Source organism: Hyposmocoma kahamanoa, unplaced genomic scaffold (assembly GCF_003589595.1).
Source record: "Hyposmocoma kahamanoa isolate Upper Pololo Valley unplaced genomic scaffold, ASM358959v1 202, whole genome shotgun sequence".
Classification (NCBI taxonomy): Eukaryota; Metazoa; Arthropoda; class Insecta; order Lepidoptera; family Cosmopterigidae; genus Hyposmocoma; species Hyposmocoma kahamanoa.
Window position 1 is genome coordinate 7,142,114 of NW_020653726.1, and position 6,977 is coordinate 7,149,090.

A 6,977-nucleotide genomic window follows, 5' to 3' on the forward strand; every position below is an offset into this window, starting at 1 on the left:
AGAACGAAACTGCTGTACGCATAGTTGTGCCTTTTTTCGTTACGAGGGCACTATAAGTTTCCGGAACTAGCCACTTACATAAACAATATTTAAATAGTAATTACAACATTTGAAAATGGAACTCGTTGGCTGTAGAATTCAGTTTATTTCATCTAACTGTCACTTGTTTTTACATTGTGGCGTCATTTTAGAAATTGGTTGTCTACATCACCATGGATTTAAGTCGTGAAAATTTTCGTAGTACGATTTTATACGGCTTTAAGTGTAATTTAACAGCTCAGCGGAGCTTCGCTCGGCTTCAACTGCTTTTGGCGATGAAGCACCATGCAAGACGACTATTTATAGCTGTCGTGTGAATCTCAGTGACGAATTTCGTGAGAGTCGCCCGTCCACTGCTGTGAACAACAAAAACATCGATGCTGTGCGCTGTATGGCCAAAACAGACAGGCATGTGACATACCATTAGATTCGGGCATCTTTAGGCATAGGCATGAGTCAAATACAATCAATACTACACAAACATTTGGGTGTAAAAAAGCTGTGCTCTCGGTGGATCCCACACAATTTGACTGAGGCTCAAAAAACGGATCGCGTTACTTGGTGCAATGCCATCTTTATCAGATTCAACGAAGGGACGTCAAATTTGGTGTGGGACATAGTAACAGGTGACGAAAAATGGATTTATAATTACGATCCCAAAACAAAGCAGCAATCGAGCGTATGGGTCTTTCGAGATGAGCCGAAACCAACCAAAGTGGCGCGCGTGTAAAGCGCCTCTAAGCGGATGATTGCTTGCTTCTTTTTTTAATAAAACTGGACACGTGGCTACTGTTGCTTTGGAGAGTCGTTGTACCGTGAATAGTGATTGGTACACGTCCATTTATTTGCCGGAAGTTATTGACAAACTCCGTAAAAATAACCGTACACGCCGTATCATCTTGCACCACGATAATGCCAGTTTTTACACGGCCAGACAGACAAATTAATTTTTGAAGGTGAACAACGTTGACCTTATGAACCATCCCGCGTACAGTCCCAACCTGGCGCCTTGTGACTTTGATTTATTTCCAAAAATTAAGAACCAGTTACGCGGTCAACGATTTTCATCACCTGAAGGGGCTGTCGAAGAGTATGAAAACATGTTTCAGAGGTCGGCACGTAGGAGTGACATAAATGTTTTCAAAATGGGTTCATTCGTATGAAAAAGTGCATTAACGCTAACGGAGAATATTTTGAGAAACAATTAATTCATTTCTGATCATTTATAGTATTTTTTTCTTATTCATTCCGGAAACTTATAGTGCGCCCCACGAAGATAAAGCAGTGTAGGTATGCAACTGTACATAATTAGGCATTACAACACTCGTGTGATGTTTTAATGCCTAATTATCAACCCACACTCGTATTTTGAATTTGAAGCCTTTCATTATGTAACAGTAACGTAAAAAACTACTATTGGCACAGTCAATTTTTTGGTCAAACGTGAGTCGTCCATAAAAATGTATAAAATTAATCAGTTTTTTTTTGTGCTGATTGACTCGGTTTTACGAAAGGATGATTTCACTGTATGGGATGAAAAAAATTGGGGCAGCAGAAAATGGTTAAATTAAATGAAAAAATTACAATTTTTTTTAATGCTGATAGACTCAGTTTTCAGACAACTCACGCTTGACAAAAAAATTGATTATGCCCAAATTGTTTTCACAAAAAAGACTTTAATTGTTCCTAGGAAATTTCCTTGTATCTTCTATGGTTTCGGATTTTCCCATACTGTCCCATTAACAAAAAACACTCTGTATAATGCAACAGTACTATAGGTACAATACAGTCAGAGACGTAATGATGATGTGAACTGACCATCCAGTGTTCCAGTATATCTAAAGATGTGCGTTAATAATTTTAAGGTGTATTTTTGATTGAAATAGAAATTCGTCTAAAACAACCGAAAGCGAATCTTACAAATATTGATTTTTATCAAAAGTTCAGATGTATTTTTTTAAATTGACGCTACCTGTACAAGATTTATAATCAGAATGAAAGGTACTTCTTTCTTTGGCAAATTACATGAATAATATAAGAATAATTCATAAGTAACTTAATGTCTACAGTACACATGTATTCTAAATACTTTAAAGCGGCCCTGAAAACGATCAAACTGTTTTGAGTGTACCGTTTGATGTTACCGTGTTAATCGCTTTTAATAGTCTTATTCATAGACAGAGAGAAGAATATTTTCATCCCTTCCAATCCTCGGCGAGGTAAATGTATGAGATATAAAATGTGTTTAAAAACATTGTGTGTCACCATATCGATAATTCGTGCTAGAAATGGCTTAAAAACCAATAGAAAAACAACTATTGATATTATAGTTCGATTAAATTATCGAGCTTTTTCAAGATGTTTATTTGAAAAATTGTTTTTCGTATTAAAAGTGAAGTTTTTACGCACACATAATTAAAAATTGAAAAGGATATGAACGAAAACTTAAAAAAAAAATTGTTTGTCACTCATTTCGTAAAATGTGTACTTTACGCCTTTTCTTCTCTAAAGTATCGATATACACTTCCATCCATTCCATCTATATATGTCAGACCTGATTCAAACATAAATTGGTCAGGTCCACAGCCAGCCGATTCTAATAACCAACCATTCTTCTTAAAAAAAAAGCCACCATAACTTCAAACTTTTGAAATTTGTGAAATTACATCTATTTGCCAAGTTTTCCAATAAACAGGATTCATTTCCTAATTTGCCATGCTTCGGGGAATATTATCAAATTTGAATGTGATTACTAGAGGGTAACTCCCTCTTTCTTAAAATAAAAAATCATCGTAATCGGTTCACAAATCCCGAAGTAATCGCGTAATGTACACGCAAAAATACAGTCGAATTCTTCCTCCTTTTTTGAAGTCTGAAACAACATGGTAGACGATACAAATGTTCAATCGTATGCTTACCCGTAACAATGCTGTGCCATTCAGAGCTTTAAATCGCAAAAATGTAGTAGGCACTGACACTGCCATTGCACCCTGGTACAAAAAGTTGACAAATCCCATGCGCCCGCAGTTTCATCAGTACGTTTACCCTTCAAATTAGGACGCTGTAATGCACACATTACTTCTTGGCAGCAGAAAATGTATAAAGGCTATACTTTCCTCGATGAACTCTTTCACAAGGGGCTCTACTCCTATTCGGCACAAACTGTATGATCGTTTCACGGGCACGTCAGAGGATGTTTTCCCTATAACACAGTTACATCTAAATAATTATAGTAATTTCATTGTCACCCTTTATAGACAATACAGGGTTGTCTAAGGGTCGTATTCTAGAACTCTACTCAATTCTCAAGTTAGGATTTGAGTATGGTTTAAAGCACTCGAAATCATACTCAAGTCCCTGCCATTAGAGTCGTATTTCCAGTGGTTGTGTTTCCATTGCAATCCTAACTTGAGCGTTGAGTAGAGTTCTAGAATACGACTCTAAGGGTCGTATTCCAGAACTCTACTCAATGCTCAAGTCAGGACTTGATTATGATTTAAAGCACTGAAAATCATATTCAAGTCCCTGCTATTAGGGTCGTATTTCCAGTGCTTGAAATCATACTCAGATCCTGACTTGAAAATTGAGTAGAGTTCTGGAATACGACACTAATACTGGTTGATCTGGGGGTCAGAACCTGAACTTGTAAGGTTCCTGTGCGCGCACAGGTCACAGTACCCTTCCCGCATAACCAAGAGGTTGACAGGGAGGGGCACTATAAACAAAACTTATGTAGAAGGATATGGGACTGACACCATTTATATTAGCCATGAGTAATAAGAGAGAAATTCCTAGTCTATTTATATTCCTAGTCTATTACATTTAAGTACACAAGTATAAATACCCCTCTGAGTATCTTGCTCAACAGAGATACAAAATTATACGCGATAATACACAGTGAAATAAAAAAGCTCATAAATTGTCACATAAATGGAACTCGTCGAGTAAATTATTTTTGTTTTATTTACGAGTATTTAATTTATGCGAGTACATAAAAGAATAACAAAGGAATATGCAGGAAAATATCCATATGTACCTACTTTCAATGTAATGTGATGTAATTTTAGAAATAAAACATGACCTTCGATGAATATTTACATAACGACAAAAAAGCCACAGCCAACAGTTTGCTACAGTCGGTTACATTGAGGTCGCAAGCCTAATAACAATAAAAACATATTACAAAACAACAGTCTTCAAATGAAGTGTGGCTAATGGGAGCTTTAAGCAACTATGCTGGCCTTCTTATCATAGCTGACGTAATCGCCATTTTTAGCTAAATTGAGAGTTATTAATACATGACAATCTAAGGTTTCTTAATATCTTATTTAGTTTCAGTTTCATTGTTAAGCAAAATGAGCATAATTGATATCTTTTTAGGCAATAAAATTTTAGTTGCCAAAATGTATATCCAAAGTTACCGAATTGCAAATGCGTTAATTATGACTAGAAGGGTAGTATGGTTTTACATGTAATGTCCTGTACAAGTGTACACAATACAGATATACCTGAAATTGAATTCCTAACTTTTACATTATTGAACTAAAATAACAATACTTAACAAAAAAGACAAATAATTTAATATGTTTAACTGTAGGGTAGGTTGGTGTAAGATGGCGCGGGCAATAAGTTGGCGCATTAGTGATTGACTGATTCTGGAATGAGGTTCGCGTCTAATATCAGTCGTAGTTTGATGAGTTTTGATGCCAATAAGTTTTCGCAAAAAAATATTCAATTTGGATACAAAACGCTGATTGCAGGTAAGTTCAAAGATTTTAACTACTTTTGACCTAATTTTATCGTAATATCAAATTATTGGCATTCAAAATATTTCCAGATATTCAGTGTTTCGTCTTGATTATTGATCAAAAAAGTCTTTCACATTGGCTTAAAAACGAAAAAATCCGAATTTTTATAAGAGATGGTGTTAGTATATGAATTTCTTTACTTTTTGGAGATTTTATTTTATTCAATTGCAGAATGTAAAGGCGTGAAAAGAAGAGTGATAATCAATCATGGACACCTTCCTCGACCAAGGAAATAGTAAAATATCTGTGACAAAATCTTTAGGAATGCCAGAATCCACGTTGAGAAAGCTTTTGCAAAAAATGTAACCAACACTCAAAATACCTAAAAAAACGATAAGATAAGTAAAACAAAGACGGTTTGGACATGTGCTGGGTGTTAAGAAATATACAAGGAATTTATCGGAGAACACTAGACTGAATGCTCTGTTTGTCTGGAATGGTGCCACGTGAAGTGCACAGGATATCTTAGATTTGGTTGTATTTAAATGTGTCATATGCTTTCAATAATTGATATATAAATGACAATGTATAAGTTGCACCACCTTATCAACTTTGCTGCGCCATCTTACCCGCAGGGTTGTGTAAAAGTGCGCAATTCTTATTTTTTAATTTTTGGTTTACATTCACCTAATCATATAAGTTGAGATATTTTTATAATTACGTTTTTATTATCAATTAGTCAAAGCTCAAAAGATTGTGATACTGTTCCTTTTAATTTTTTTATGGCTAGTAGTTTTAAAAGTGCGCCATCTTACACCAACCTACCCTATATAAGATCATTGCTTTAATCTATTAAGTTCATAACAATGGAGATTGACAAAAAATAATGCTAAATTTTAATGTCGATTTAGTTTGGTATGTACGTAAATAATTATTATTTATTTTTATGGCGATTAAAGCCATTACATCAGACTGATTAGACTTTGAATTTTTTAATAATTTAGCATTTAGACTTTCATTCAAAGAGTTACCAAGTTTGCCAGTTAATTAAAAAATAAGGTACAAGAAGGCAAACTGCATCTATTATTGCATGAAATGATTATACATACATATATTGTTAACGTTTTAGTAGTAGATTATCTTTTAGAATAAGAGATTACAAAATAATAGCGTTTATTAACACAGGCGAATTTTCTGCTTATTTAAGAGATATGCTACTATCGGGCAGACGAGTATATGCCAACTTAAAAAAATCAAAACAGTTATTTTTATTTAATTTTGCATTTATATATACATTATGCATATGAATTCCGTGAAATTCATAACACGATTTTATCAGACTTGGACGCGATATTATCAGACAAGTTTGATGGGTAATACCGCGTTACCCCAATGTTTGGTGTTTTGCTAACAATTGACTTTTGTATTAGATTATGAAGATTTTGCTGTGTTGTAGTGTATTGGGCTGCACCCCACTGCAAACAAATTTCCTACTTATGATTATAAATTTAGTGTTGCCCCATTCGTTACTTCCTGTTAATTGAGATTCTAAGCGAAGATAGCCGCATCCGTAAGCATTTGTATTTCGACTATCGATATCACCCACTCTGTTCTGCGTAGTATGACACGATAGAATATAACCACAGCGTGGTTACAGTATAGCCAAATTTTACTAAGTAAAAAAATACTGACCGTAAAATCAATGTGTAAATACATATACATACTAGGTCCTGTCCGCTATTGACACTCCGGGTCAAGCAGTAGAACACTGCCATATTTGTGCCAGCACCTACTGCAAAAGAGCAGAAGGATAAGCGGTTTTTCAAATAACATATTAAGTCAAACTTTAGCGACACCGAACACTGTATCAGTAGCCATAAGGCTACAAATTCTCTATTAATTAGGCATTTACTTACTTTTACGTAGGTACAATCAATCAGTCATATCATAAGAATCAGCACCAGTCTAAATAAACCTGTAAGTTATTCTAAATCACCTCATTTTTATCGAAAATAACTTTAGTGTTATTTATTTTTTAATTTTTGGGAATGACATCGGTTATGAAAGACAAGATGTACTCAATACGCGAAAACAGTGAACTAACCAAAAAGTGACTATTAATTATATTACTTTATAATACTGGGGTAATATGACAATATGGCAAATGTAACGTTTCTATGTTACATTGCA